General features: G+C 38.7%; 1 protein-coding gene across 4 annotated transcripts in view; it reads left to right on the top strand.

Annotated features, from left to right (window-relative positions):
• The window catches only part of ZNF518A (zinc finger protein 518A), a 34,962-nt gene that overhangs the window by 12,430 nt on the left and 7,703 nt on the right, over positions 1–14,829 (top strand). The window contains exons 4-6 of one of the 4 annotated variants that reach the window (XM_011951228.1): positions 10,219–10,364; positions 14,100–14,150; positions 14,701–14,824. The gene's annotated coding sequence lies outside the window, so the exon portion shown is untranslated. Of the gene's footprint in view, positions 1–10,218; positions 10,365–14,099; positions 14,173–14,700; positions 14,825–14,829 lie in introns of all 4 variants that reach the window. The other 3 variants (XM_011951225.1, XM_011951226.1, XM_011951227.1) reach the window with 3 other exon arrangements.

Below are 14,829 nucleotides of genomic sequence, written 5' to 3'. Positions count from 1 at the left end.
AGCCAGGATGGTCTCGATCTCCTGACCTCGTGATCCGCCCGTCTTGGCCTCCCAAAGTGCTGGGATTACAGGCTTGAGCCACCGCGCCCGGCCTAGTTTTGCATATTTAACCCTACATTTCTTTTTTTTTTCTTTTCTTTCTTTCTTTTTTTTTTTTTTTGAGACATGGTGTAGCTCTTTTGGGCTGGAATGCAGTGGTGCTTGGCTTGCTGCAACCTCTGCCACCCAGGTTTAAGTGAGCCTCCTGAGTAGCTGGGAATACAGGCACATGCCACCACAGTTGCCGAATTTTTAAAATGCTTTTGTAGAGATGAGGTCTCACTGTATTGCTCAGGCTGGTCTTGAACTCCTGGGCTCAAGCAGTTCTCCCGCCTCTGCCTCCCAATGTGCTCGGATTATAGGCCTGAGCCACCGTGCCCAGCCTACATTTCTTTTTCCATGTTTAAGTTGTTCATTAAACCACAGTGATTTGGAAAGAGCTGGATTTGGTTATGTATGTAAACTGTATAAAACCATTTCTTGCACTCTCTTAAAATGTGATAGGCATTAGTCTTGCAGGTAAACTTTCGGAAAACTTAAAACAGGTATAAAAAAAGGTAAGCCTAAAATGTTTGTTTCAAGTAATGAATAGATAATAGTTATTTTGAGGGTACTAAAATAGATTCTGCTTTGAAAGTAATATTCTTAGGTGGATGAGGTGGGGGTGTGTGTGTGTGTGTGTGTGTGTGTGTTTCTAGACTCCTTTTAGCAGAACCTTATATTTTTCAGTAAGCTTTTACTGTACATGCTGCTTTGGTTTTATCACCACTAATGTATTCATTCATATGACTGTTTTACCTGTATTTATCTGCAGAAAAAGGATTGAATGACTTAAGGAATGCAGTAGTTTTCTATGTGATGAGACAACTTACAGAGCTACATGCTGAGTCACGAATATAGCTAAGCTAAAACTAGAGTTTTCTAGTTTTCTTTGGTTTTTAAGCAACTTGAATATAGTTAAGTAGCAAATAGATTCCTCCTTTTTAGACTCTGTAGAATGCCTTTGACTTTTAATTATCGTAGAAAGCAAATATAACTCTCTAGGAATGTTGCCTTTTGATGAACTCTTCAAATCTTCCTTATCTTTGGCATTGTACTTTGGGAATTATCTTTAAGTCTTTCTGGACCCAATGTGTGATTTCTATTTTTTTTTTTTTTTTTATTGCAACAGAATCTCACTGTCACTTGGGCTGGAGTGCAGTTGGCAGTTGGCCCACTGCCAACCTCTGCCGCGTGGGTTCAAGTAATTCTCGTGTCTCAGCCTCCTGCAGGATTACAGGTACCCACAACCATGCCCGGCTGTATTTTTAGTACAGATGGGGTTTCACCATGTTGACCAGGCTGTTCTTGAACTCCTAACCTCAGGTGATCCGCCCGCCTTGGCCCCGCAAAGTGCTGGGATTAGAGGGGTGAGCCACTGCTCCCACCTGTGATTTCTGACCTATGTATGTTAACGTTACTAGTTCCTTGGCTCCTCACTTTTTATTTGGATTGTCACTCTAGGCATTTAATTTCCTCATTTCTATTTTTACTCTTTCTCCAGTTTATCTTGCTTTCTAGTACCCTTCTAATATTTCTAATGTACATCTTTTATAGCTTTTTTCTGTTCATAAATTGACAATTGCTTCTGTTAATCTTTCATTTCTAATTCAGATCTGTCCTCTGTAGTCTTTTCTCACTTAACCTCCCCATTGTACCTTGGGAGAAAAATAGTTTTCTTTCATTGTTTCTTTCTTCTGTTCTTCTGGTTTAGATTGCCTTTGCTCCTTTCTTACATGTTTAAGTCCTGCTACTCTTTAAAGGGTTCTCACAAAACGTACCTTTCTATAAAGTAAACACAGTCATTGATTTGTCAACTTTTTGTATTAAGAAGCCTTTGATTACAAGCAGTAGAAACCAATGTGAGCTAGCTTATGTTGAAAGCGGAAATTATTTTAAGGATACAGAATTTCCTGGAATTCAGGAGTAGGAATATATAGGCAGACCTCATAAAGGCATGTGGTGGTGACATTGCCCTCTTGGTTTCAGTCAGGGTTCTTAGGAGAGCTGATTATTTTTCTCCTATTGATTTGGTTTTCTGGTTTGTTTTTTGCTATGCCATGCTGTCATTTCTTAAAAAAAAAAAAATTAAACTATTGTCAATAGTTTGGAGGATACCCTTCTGCAGATCTGTGCTTATATACACATATGCTTATAAGATCTTTCTTCTTAGCATGAAAATGACATGAAAATGAAGATCATTTCTCCTGCTTTAAAAATGTATTCTGTGCCTCAGTCTGCAGCTTCCTTCGTTGTTGTTTTTTTAGACAGGGTCTCGCTCTGTCACCTAGGCTGGAGTGCAGTGGCATGATCATGGCTCACTGCAGCTTTGACCTCCCAAGCTCAAGCAATGCTTCCACCTCAGCCTCCCGAGTAGCTGGGACTACAGGCGCACACCACCATGCTTAGCTAATTTTTGTATTTTTTGTAGAAATGGGGTTTCGCCATGTTTCCCAGGCTGGTCTTGAACTCCTGAACTCAAACCATCCACCCACCTTGGCTTCCCAAAGTGCTAGGATTATAGGCATGAGTCACCATGCCCAGCCTACATCTTCTTTTCAAAATTAAAAAAAAAATTACATAGAATAAATATTGTTTGAAGGCAATTCAGTACACATACTTCTTTCTGTACAATTTCATGTGGATGTTCCGTTATTTTATAATTTTCCTATTCCTGGGCATTTAAGTGATACTGATATATATATATTTATATGTTACGCTTTTTAGGGGGTAGGATATTCTTAAAAGTGAGGTTTTTGTGAGTATACAAAATTGAGTATTATCAAGGAAAATATAAATTACCGAAGTGACTCAAGCAGTAGAAAATCTAAAGAGCCCAGAAACCATAGAAGAACTTGGAAAGGGTGTAAGGTCTAAAAAGCTGAAGTGTTATTAGTTCCATATGGTGTTCTTGGTGCAGTCTGTATAATTTTAAGGAAAGAACAAAAATTAAACTGTGGTCAGTAGTTTGGTTAGTGAACTATTTCAGAGCAGATGAAATAGTGGTAAGTGCTGCAATCCATTTTACGAACCCTCTGTAATACCACTGCCAAAACTGTTATAGATAGCAAAAAAAAGAAAAAAAAGTCTAAATAACATTTTGTCAGATGAAATTCAGCACTTTATTAAAGAATAATATGCTGCATATTGCAAAAATAGCTCAACATTATAGTTGCTTTTCATTTCTTTGTATAGCATACAGAAAGAAATATATAGGCAAAATTAAGTGGGTGTTAAAATTTTTAGTATTTCTTTTAACAGTATCAAGATCAGGAACCGTATTGTTAGTTGAATACTGTTTGTTTTTATATAAAATACACATATCTTTTTATTTTTTTGTTGAGATGGAGTCCCGTTCTGTTGCCCAGGCTGGAGTGCAGTGGCACGATCTCAGCAACCTCCATCTCCTGGGTTCAAGCGATTCTTCTGCCTCAGCCTCCTGAGTAGCTGGGATTACAGGCATGGGCCACCACACCTGGCTGATTTTTGTATTTTTAGTAGAGATGGGGTTTCACCATGTTGGTCAGGCTGGTCTTGAACTCCTAATCTCAGGTGATCTTCCCACTTTGGCCTCCCAAAGTGTTGGGATTACAGGTGTCAGCCACCGCTCCCAACCACATCTTTTTATTTATGTAACAACACTGCATACATAACTGCTATTCTGGTTGTATTAATTCCCATTACTTTTTAGTTAGCCTCATTCCTCACAAATTAATTGTTAAACAAACTAAAAACACAGCATGAATTTATATAACATGAGTGGAATTTAGTAACATAATTCATCATTTTCTTGAGTGTTTACCATTAACTTTGACGCTGGTGTTAAAGTGTTCTCTGCACTGGTATGAGTGGGTATGTGTGTGTTGATATGGGGAACACAGAATTGAATGATACCTATATTGTTTTGATCTCTTCTTCACCTTTAGTGTCAACATTCTCCTATTTTATACTGGCAGCAAGTATATTATTTTGAGTTTGTTCAAGAAAAACTCAGTTGGTTTACCACAGAAGTCACTTGCTGTTTTTGAGAATTTCAAAATTATCATGGCTTCATGCCACTTTATTTCATAAAGTTTCATAAAATTGCAGTCTAGAGGCAAAAAGATTGCTGTTTCCACAACATCCAAATGTAAGTTGTTTGCTTGTGCTATCATAAGGTAGTATGCCAGTGTGGAGGCCCTGGTGATCTAAGACAGCATTTTATGAAACACTGACCTAAGAGTAACCAGTGATCACTAGGAACATTTTTGTATGTGTGTTCTTCTTGACTTTTTACTTTTTACACATTTGTTTATCCATTCTGTATCCATCTATCAGTATTTGAACAAATTAAACTCTAGTATGTCTACTGTTAATTTTTTCTTCACTTAAGGTATGTTACATATCATCATGTTAATAAATGTGAGTTTACAGTATTGATTTTTAGATTGCACAATATTCCCTTAAAATACCATACTTGATTTAATCATTATTTATTGGTGGACACTTATTTTTAATTTTGTGATTTTATAAACAATAGCACAAATAATATTTCTGATTATTAGCTTTAGGGTGCATTTCTAGAAGTGAATCAGAAGTTGTATGCCTTTTCCTCCAGACTTTTTATGTATGTATTGCAAACTGTTCTTTATAAAGGTCATGCCAGTTTTATCTCCATCATTAGTATATCATTGTGCCTTTTTTCCCTCACTGACCAATACTAGGTATTACAAATATGTAACATCTTTTGCAGTCTGATTGGCAGAAGTTTTCTCATTTTTGTTTGTTTTGAATTCTAGTGAAGTTGGGCGTGTTTTCACTTATATTCCTCTGTGACTTTCTTCTTTGGGTCTTTTGCCCAGTTTGTAACTTGTTTTTATTTTTATTATGAAATGTGTTTATGTACAAAATGCACACTGTGTGTATGGTTTAAAGATAAATATCTGCATACCAACTGTTTGAGAAACAGAAGCTCCTTTCCTCTACCCTCATTGTGTTCTCTCTGGTCATATCCTCCTCTCTGCTCTTAACCAATATGAAACTACCATTCTAACTTTTGGTATTTTGATGACTATAAACACCAAATTGTTTAGTTTTGAAAATTTGGTAGCAAGCCTAAATCTAGCTGTACAGTGAAAGGGTAACAGTGCTGCTAGTAGATGAAGGCTCCCAGGAGAAGTTAAGGTAACAGCATACCTAGATCACAGTCTGGTTTTAGCTTCCCTAGAATTTACCAGAGCCGCTTTTGGGGAAGTCTAGGTAAGTCATGAGTGAATCCTAGCAACCTTAGGGCTCACTGTAATCAGAAAATCTGGCAGGCCCAGAGTATAGACCAGATAGTGGATATCTGAGAGAGGCTGCTCTGTAATTTTGGTTTCTAAGCTCACCATGCAGTTGATCTGGATATAAAGGTATGGAGGGAAAAGCAGGAATATGATGAGTTTATGTCAATACAAGCCAAATACAGATAAGAATCTGGGCCAGGCTCACCTGGGGATTCTGTCCAATGATTGAAAAGATGGTACAGTGTCAGTGATGTTTTTGGCGATGAAAGTCCTCAATGTGTCTTTTGATGTCCAAGATGTCTTGTCTTTGGATTGACAGGAGCATGTGATCTGTGGTCCAACTGTTTGTTATCCTGGTATTTCCCTTTACCATCATCTTGGGGATATTATTTACTTCTCTCTCTTCCATTTGATCCCACAATGCATATATTTCATGTCTTTCTCTCTCTTGATTTATTCGTTCATTTTGGTGGAGTATATCTTATAGTAACAACTTGGGGGAGGATGTCTGCAGGTAAATTTTGAGATTTTGCATGTCTTCATTTTACCCTTTTACTTAGACCCTTGGCAAAATGTAAAATTCTCGGTTGAAACTTTATGCCAGAATTAGAAGGTATTGCCCCTTTGTCTTTGTCCATCTGTTATTTTTGTTATTTGATTTCTGACCTTTTTTGTTTCTTTTCAGAAACAGGATTTTGCCTCTACTGTTATGAATCTTTGCAATGATATGCCTTCGTACTTTACACTGAGCACTTGAAAATGTCCATTTGGTGGACATTTTCATCCTGGAAACTGCTTTCCTACAGCTCAGTACTTTAAAAAGTTATTTTATTGATGATTTCCTTCCTCTTTTTCTTTGTACTCTCTTCCTGCCCTCCTGTTAGTCAAATGTTAGACCTCCTAGATTGCTCCTCTAACTTTCTTACCTTGTTTCTCCTGTTTTTCATCTCTGTGTTTTGTTTTTTTCTGAGAAGTTATTTCACCTTTACCTTACAGCCCTTCCATTGCCCCTTTTTGCTTCTTTATGTTTTCTTATTTCTTAGAGTTCTTTTTGTTCTTTTGATGTTCCCTTTTTGTGGCATCCTGTTCTTATTTCTTATATCCCTGGAAATCAATGAATTTTAAAAAATGTATTGTCTTGGCCGGGCACAGTGGCTCACACCTGTAATCCCAGCACTTTAGGAGGCTGAGGCGGGTGGATCACCTGAGATCGGGAGTTCGAGACCAGCCTGACCAACATGGAGAAACCCCGTCTCTACTAAAAATACAAAATTAGCTGAGCGTGGTGGCCCATGCCTATAATCCCAGCTCCTAGGGAGGCTGAGGCAGGAGAATTGCTTGAACCTGGGAGGCAGAGGTTGCAGTGAGCCAAGATCGTGCCATTGCACTCCAGCCTGGGCAACAAGAGTGAAACTCCGTCTGAAAAAAAGAAAAAAAAAAATTGTCTTAATACATAGTCTCAGTTTCTAACAAATTACTTTTTAAAATTTATTTGGTCTGGATCTTGAACTAATATTAGAGGGTTTTCTCAGATATCCAGTAATCCTTGGCTGTCTGCTTGTGTCTCAGAAGCTCCTAGAAAGCCCAGTCTGAACCCATAGAAGGGTTTGTAACACAAGGTTTTGATTCCCACTATGGGGAGCTCTTTGGACTGAGCCAGGCACCAGAATCTGGCCCAATGCTTCTCCAACTGATGAAGCTCCAGGATTTTTTTTCCTTTTTTTTGCTTTTTGAGACGGAGTCTCGCTCTGTCGCCCAGGCTGGAGTGTGGTGGCTCAGTCTCGGCTCACTGCAAGCTCCACCTCCCGGGTTCACACCATTCTCCTGCCTCAGCCTCCCAAGTAGCTAGGACTACAGGAGCCCACCACCACGCCTGGCTAATTTTTTGTGTTTTTAGTAGAGACGGGGTTTCACCGTGTTAGCCAGGATGGTCTCAATCTCCTGACCTCATGATCTGTCTGCCTTTGCCTCCCAAAGTGCTGGGATTACAGGCATGAGCCACCGTGCCTGGTCTGATTTTTTTTTTCCTTTTGCCTCTCAGTCTATTACAGCTGATAGTTTTAAAGCATAATAAAAATAAATTGCCAGAATAATGAAATTTTAAAAATGAAGACATATAAAACACAAGTGTGTATTTTTATTATTAGATTTAACAGATAATAACCCTAACTCTGAAAATTTGCGTAATAGGTTATAAATGTTTATTTTCGGTTTCGGTACTTACCTTGTTATGGACTGGTGACAGATGGCTTATGGACCATCAGCAGACCATAGTTCACGGAGCATTGTTGTCGCCTAGGAGCCAACCTAGAAGCAGAAAAAAAAAAGGGATATGAGGTGAGGGTTTGTGTCTCATGTATGTGGTGATTTAATCCTCTTGGTTTTGGTGTAGTGCCTACTCTCTCACCTGTGCCTGGTCTCCCCGAAAACAAAGATTCTGTTTTACCCACTGTAGAGAGTAAGCCTCTAGACTTCTGTAGTGGGGAAACAACAGTAACCGATAGCTTGATAGAGTGAGGAAGAGAATCTTAGCATCTAACTAAAAGTCAACCAGCTTTCTCCAAATTTCTGCTTTAGCCTCCCCCTCACTCCTTCCTCCCATTTTGTAGTTGCTTGGTGCTGCCAGTTCTTAGGCCTCGTAAAGATTCAGGATGTAAAATGTGTTAGTTGCTAGCTTTCCCAACTATCTGCAAGGTCATTTATGTGCTTTTCAGTATCCAAAAGTTTGTTGCTATTGTTTCCTCTTCTGTTTTCCATTGTGAATTTTGCTGTAAGGAATTCTAAATATTTGTTGTCGCAAGTGTTCTTTTTCTCCATCCAGTCTTTTCTGCTTTCTTAACTATATTAACAACAATGTTTATATTCATTTCTGTGTTGTAGGTTATATTGTTCACAGGTATTTCTTCTATATTAGTTTTTTTGAGTTTTCTTTGTGATTTAAATTTGAATTTGCTGAAGTATTCACTCAAAACTTTTTTCCTTAAAGAGTACATATGTAGTATATTTTCTGAATTTTTGCATATCTAAAATTGTGCTTTTCCCTCACATATGGGAACTTTTCTGGATGTGAAATTAATCTTGGGTTACCTCAGAACTCTATATAAATATTATTCCATTTTCTTCTCGAGTTTAGAGTTGTGAATAAAATGTCTGATTAATATTGGTGTTTGGGCTGGGTGTGGCGGCTCACACCTGTGATCCCAGCACTTTGGGAGGCCAAGGCAGGTGGATCATGAGGTCAGGAGATTGAGACCATCCTGGCTAACATGGTGAAACCCCATCTCTATTAAAAATACAAAAAAAAAATTAGCCGGGCATGGTGGTGGGTGTCTGTAGTCCCAGCTACTTGGGAGACTGAGGCAGGAGAATGGCATGAACCTGGGAGGAGGAGCTTGCAGTGAGCCGAGAGTGCGTCACTGCACTCCAGCCTGGGCCACAGAGCAAGGCTCAGTCTCAAAAAAAATAAAAATAAAAATAAATTAAAAAATTGATACCTGATTAAAGGTGGTGTTGCTGATGAAAAATCCCTTTTCTTTAGGTGACTGTCACCACCTTTTTTTGGATAGCGTTTCATTTTTATCTTTTAAGCTGAAAATTTTTACAAGAATAAGTTGTAGATACTGAACTTTATATTCTCCTTCTACCTTGTAATCTTGCCTGGTATTTGGAGAGCCTTTGATTTTAAAAATTTAGGTCTTACTGAAAACAAACAAACAAAAACCTAGGTACAATTTTTTCTCATTTTCAAAATCATTATTCCTTGTGCATCTACTTTGTTCTCTCTTTTATGACAGTCAATACGCTCTTTTTTTTTTTTTTGAGATGGTGTCTCGCTCTGTCGCCCAGGCTGGAGTGCAGTGGCCGGATCTCAGCTCACTGCAAGCTCCGCCTCCCGGGTTTACACCATTCTCCTGCCTTCCTGCCTCAGCCTCCCAGGTGGCTGGGACTACAGGCACCCACCACCTCGCCCGGCTAGTTTTTTGTATTTTTTTTAGTAGAGACGGGGTTTCACTGGGTTAGCCAGGATGGTCTCGATCTCCTGACCTCGTGATCCGCCCGTCTCGGCCTCCCAAAGTGCTGGAATTACAGGCTTGAGCCACGGCGCCCGGCCCTCAATGTGCTCTTTTTTTCAATATGCTAGTTATTACCTGATTTTTTTTTAAGTTTTCTCTTATTTTTTAATTGCAGTAACTTTCTTTTTGTTTTTTGTTTTTGTTTTTTTTTGTGACAGAGTCTCATTCTGTCACCCAGGCTGGAGTGCAGTGGCGTGATGTCGGCTCACTGCAGTCGCCACCTCTACCTCCTAGGTTCAAGTGATTCTTGAGCCTCAGCCTCCTGAGAAGCTGGGATTACAGGCACCCATCACCATGCCTGACTAATTTTTGTGTTTTTAGTAGAGATAGGGTTTCACCATGTTGGCCAGGCTGGTCTCAAACTCCTGACCTCAGGTGATCTGCCCTCCTTGGCCTCCCGAAGTGTTGGGATTACAGGCGTGAGCCACTACTCCCGGCCTTATTGCAATAACTTTCATTATGGTCACAGCTGGATGGGAGAACAGGGGAGAGGTTTCTCAGGGGGTTTGGATTATTTTCTCTTTTTAGAGCTGCTGTATCCAGTGATGTTTCTGCCTACTTATCTTTTTTTGTTGGCATTGGTGGTTAAGATGAATTCCTAGAGAATACACCAAGATTTTCTCAATGTTTTTGTTAGGAGAAGGGGAAGTTGAGATTTAACCTCATTTATTTTTCTGACAGTGTAGAGATAATTCAGTTATGTGGCAAAAGGACAGGGCTCTTGAGCAGAGGAAGATAGCCATGGGTGTAGGAAGATTCATCTTTGTTCAGAAATAATGTCCTCTTTGCATCTCTCCTGACAGTTGGTGCTAACAATCCCCTACTCTGGCCTCTGGACCTAGCTTGAAGTTCTGGATTAATTTCCTTCTTCCTTGTACCTCAGCCTGAGCCTTCTGTCATCCAAAGGGTTCCAGCTTTTTTTCACTCAGGCCTCACTTTATCTTCCAAGGTATGTTTAGGGGTAGGAGTAGTCAGAATTATATCTCTCACTTCTTTACTTGGGGCATAATGGGCAGATCCTCATTAAATATTGATTGGATGAATGTTCCTAGTGAACTCCCTCTTTAAAAATGGTGGTTGGCAGTGGGTAGGCGTTTGTTTTTACTCCCCTCTCACCAGACCATTTCCTATCAGACACCTTGTTGTATGTATATGGAATGTTTTTCTAGTTCCTAGCCATTTTGTAGGAGTTTTTAAGTTATATTGTTTGATTGTTTCAGTAGGCAGTTAGGAGGAGGAGGAAGTCAGATGTTTTCAGTTGCCATGTTCTTATAGGAAACTACAGATTATTGTAATACTTTTACAAAATTGTATTATTTCAAGGCTTATTGAGATGTTGGTCAAGTCTTATGCTGTAATAATACATATATAGAAGGCAGTAGTTTAAATAGCACATTTAAAACCAGTAATCTGGGCTGGACGTCGTGGCACACACCTATAATCTCAGCACTTTGGGAGGCCAAGGCGAGTGGATCACTTGAGCTCAGAAGTTCAAGACCAGCCTGGGCAACATGGCAAAACCTCATCTATGCAGAAAAATACAAAAATTAGCGTACTGTGATGGTGTATACCTATAGTCCCTGTTACCTGGGAGGCTGAGGTGGGAGGATTACTTGAGACCGGGAGGTTGAGACTGGAGTGAGCTGAGATCACACCACTGCACTTCAGTCTGGGCGACAGTGAGACACTGTCTCAAAATAAATAAATAAATAAATAAAACCAGCAATCTTTGTTAGTGGGTAGAGATTGGACTGTAGTAAAAAGAACATTAGCTCATAGGTTGGAGGATTACAATTGTAATAAAATTTTTCTTTTTTTATGTTGAGATGTTCGCAACATGTTTTGTCCATATGTAGCAACCTTTGTATAAATTGCTGTCAGATCATGTTTGTGTATTAGTCAGAATTCTCCAGAGACACAGAACCAATAAGATACATACACAGTCATACCTTATTTAACGATGGGACTATGTTCTGAGAAATGAGTCATGAGGTTATTTTGTCATTGTGTGAACATCAGAGTGTACTTACAAAAACCTAGATGGTGAACCTGTTACACACTTAGGCTATGTGGTATAGCCTTTTGCTTCTAGGCTACCTGTGTAGCATGTTACTGTACTGAATAGTGTATGCAAATGTAACACAATGATGAGTATTTGTGTATCTAAATGTAGAAAAGATGCAGCAAAATTACAGTATTACAGTATTATAATCTCTTGAGACCACGTTTATTTGGTTCATTGTTGACTAAAACATAATTATGCAGCATTGACTGTATATGGATTGATAGATATATAATACATGAGAGGGGATTTATTAAGGGAATTGACTCATGCGGTTATGGAGGCTGAGAAATCCTGTAACAGGTTGTCTGCAAACTAGAGACCCTGGGATGCTGGTAGTGTGATTCAGTCCAAGTCCAAACGCCTCAGAACCAGGGAAGCCGATGGTCCAATTCTCAGTCTGAGGCTAAAGGCCTGACCAAAGCAGGGCTGCTGGTCTGAGTCCTGGAGTCCTAAGGCTAGAGAGCCTGGAGTTCTGATGTCCAAGGGCAGGAGGAAGAGAGTATCCTTGCTCAAAGAGAGGGGCAGGGGAAATCCTTTTCTTTTCTTTTTTGTTCTCCCAAGGCCCCTGGCCGATTGGATGGTGCCCACCCACACTGAGGCAAATCTGCCACACTCAATCTACTGACTCACATCCTGGTCTCTGGAAACACCCTCACAGACAAACCCAGAAATAATGTTTTACCGGTTTTCTAGGTGTTCCTTAATCCAGTCAAGTTGATACCTAAAATTAACCATCACAGATTGCTTCCCCATGCAACAAGTTGAACATAATTGAAGACATATAATAGACTCTCTAGAGAAACTTAAAATTTTGAGGGCAAATAACCCCAAACTACCTAAAGTACACAAACTCCTGTAGTGCTATATTGTATTTGACATTCAACTTTACTTAACAGTTACCAAGCTTAAGTAAGGGCTAAGTGGATTTCCTAATAAGATGGTCTCTTTTATCCTTATTGTTATGCCATTTTTTTGACTTACGAAAATGTTCCCAGTGAAGCTTTTGAACCCCTTGTATTTGAAGTTGAAACTAGTGAAAACACATGAAAACTCGAGTAGCACAGAAGAGGTGTCAAATGTGAAATAGGACATAAGCAGTGTAAATACTGAGTTTCCATCTGCTAGCCATCTAAAATTTTTTGATACTCAAACAGAAAAAGTATGTATTACATTTTAATAATCCTATTCTCAAAGTCTAAGTGAGACATTATTAGAGAAGGAAGCCAAAGCTGTCTGTTATGTTTTATTTCACAACCATTTTGACTCCTGAGTTACATATTAGAGTATCTTACAAGATTAGACAGTTTGATTTCCTACCTCTACATATATTCCATTTCCCCACTCTTGCCCTAGTCCCTGAAGGAGAACTGAACACTTGATTTAGTAATACTATTTTCTTTTTAATAAACTCATACAATTCTTTCTACACCTAGCCTGGGCAACATGGTGAAACCTCATCTCTACAAAAAATGCAGAACATTAGTTGGGTATGGTGGCGCATGCCTGTAATCCCTGCTGCTCGTCGGGAGGCTGAGGTGGGAGGATCACCTGAGCCTGGGAGGTCAAGCCTGCAGTGAGCCATGATGGCGCCACTGCACTGCAGCCTGAGCGACAGAGTGAGACCCTGTCATCATTCTTTTCTTTCTCTTTCTCTCTCTCTCTTTCTTCCTTTCCTTTCCTTCTTTCCTTCCTTTCTTTCTCCTCCCTCCCTCCTTCCTTTCTTTTCTTTCTTTTTTTTCCTTCCTTCCTTTCTTCTTTCTTTTCTTTTCTCTTAACAAAGCAGTGAGTTAAAACCTGACTGTTGGATTGTAGAGCCTTCTCTTACTGCTAATTAGTGTCTAGTTCATTCTCCTAGAAAGGCAAGTGCTCTGCTTTGCTAGTCATTCTGAAATCATCTGTAAGCCCCATCTTTGTTTAAGAATAGCAGTCAGATAATTCTTCTCAGCCTTTTCTCCTGGTTTCCTGACAGTTCCAGTTACTTTTTCAGCTTTTCTTGTTTTAGGGCCCTTTTTTAAAAACCCTTCATAAGGCCTTCATCTTGTATTACTTTTTCTTTGTAATACTAAAGTTTTATGACAGACATCCTATTCTAGATTCACATTTTACTGTATTAGTCGTGGCATGTAAAACAGTTCAATAATTGGTATCCTTCTGATTAATTTATTATAGATCTCTTAATATGTAAGTAATTCAACTTTTAATCATTCCCTCAGTAAAGGATTTCTAAAACACTAAAGTTCATAGGTATTTAGATTAATTGAAGTTTAAAGCTGAGACCTTTGGATAGACATTATGGATGGGGAGCTTAATGTGATTTATACTATGTTTTGTTTAGCTTATCTGATTTTGTCTATTCATATATATAGCACAAAATTAAAAACATGTAATTTTTCTAATAATGCAATTTGATATTTTAATGACTGAACTTTCAGTATTCAGATTCCTGTCTCAACAATATATTGTTATGTCCCATACATGATAATCACATAGAGTAATAGTGGTAGCTATGATTTATATAGCACTTTTAAGGATATTTTTACATGTATTTTCTCATTTTATATTCACAACAACATTGTGAAAGACATAGGGGAAGTACTAATTTTTTCCCCCATTTTACAGATGAAGGAACTAAGACACAGAGGTTGAGACTTGTCTAAAGTAACATGACCAGTAAGTGCTTGAATTAATGCAGGTAGGTAGTGATGGGTATGTTCTAATCTGCCAAGGGCTTTTCCTTGCCGTCATCTGGCTAGAGTTCTAGGGATATAAATCCACATAGCAAAATGGTAGGGAACAAGAAAGGTAGTAAGTAGATAAACTTTAGGACTACACCAGGAAAATGGTGCTACTGTTCTTTTAAATTTCTTCCTTTTTGTTCTTTTTGTTTGTTTGTATGCTAACCTGTTAGTAATGATAAGCAGATACTGTCTTTGGTTGTTTCTGTTAGATGAATGAAGCTTTTGTTTTAACTGTAGATTATCTCTGAGGAGCTAAGGAAGTAGAAAATCTGGAGAGAAGTCTGTTGGGATTCTCACAGGGAATAGCTATTAGATCAACTAAGCAAATGAAAAAGTTAATAGTATATGGGTAAACCACATGTGTGTAATTGGAACTTTTTAGGATTCTGAGATTTTTAAAGTCTTGTTTAAAAACTGTGTTATCACCTTAATATAAAAATCTTAGCGCTTGAGCGTACTTATCCAACTGTGGTTTTCTTTAGATGAGGAAACTGAGGTCCAGAGAAGTTGAAGCTTTCCCAAGGTCACACAGCAGAGCTGGAACTAGAGCTTGCATTTCCTGACTTCCAGATTAGTGTTATTTTTACTTCAAACTATTACTTCTTGGTAAG

The sequence above is a fragment of the Colobus angolensis genome, unplaced genomic scaffold (genome assembly GCF_000951035.1).
Source record: "Colobus angolensis palliatus isolate OR3802 unplaced genomic scaffold, Cang.pa_1.0 Scaffold316, whole genome shotgun sequence".
Lineage (NCBI taxonomy): Eukaryota > Metazoa > Chordata > Mammalia > Primates > Cercopithecidae > Colobus > Colobus angolensis.
The sequence above is the reverse complement of the archived record's forward strand: the minus strand, read 5'-3'. Positions and strand labels throughout refer to the sequence as shown.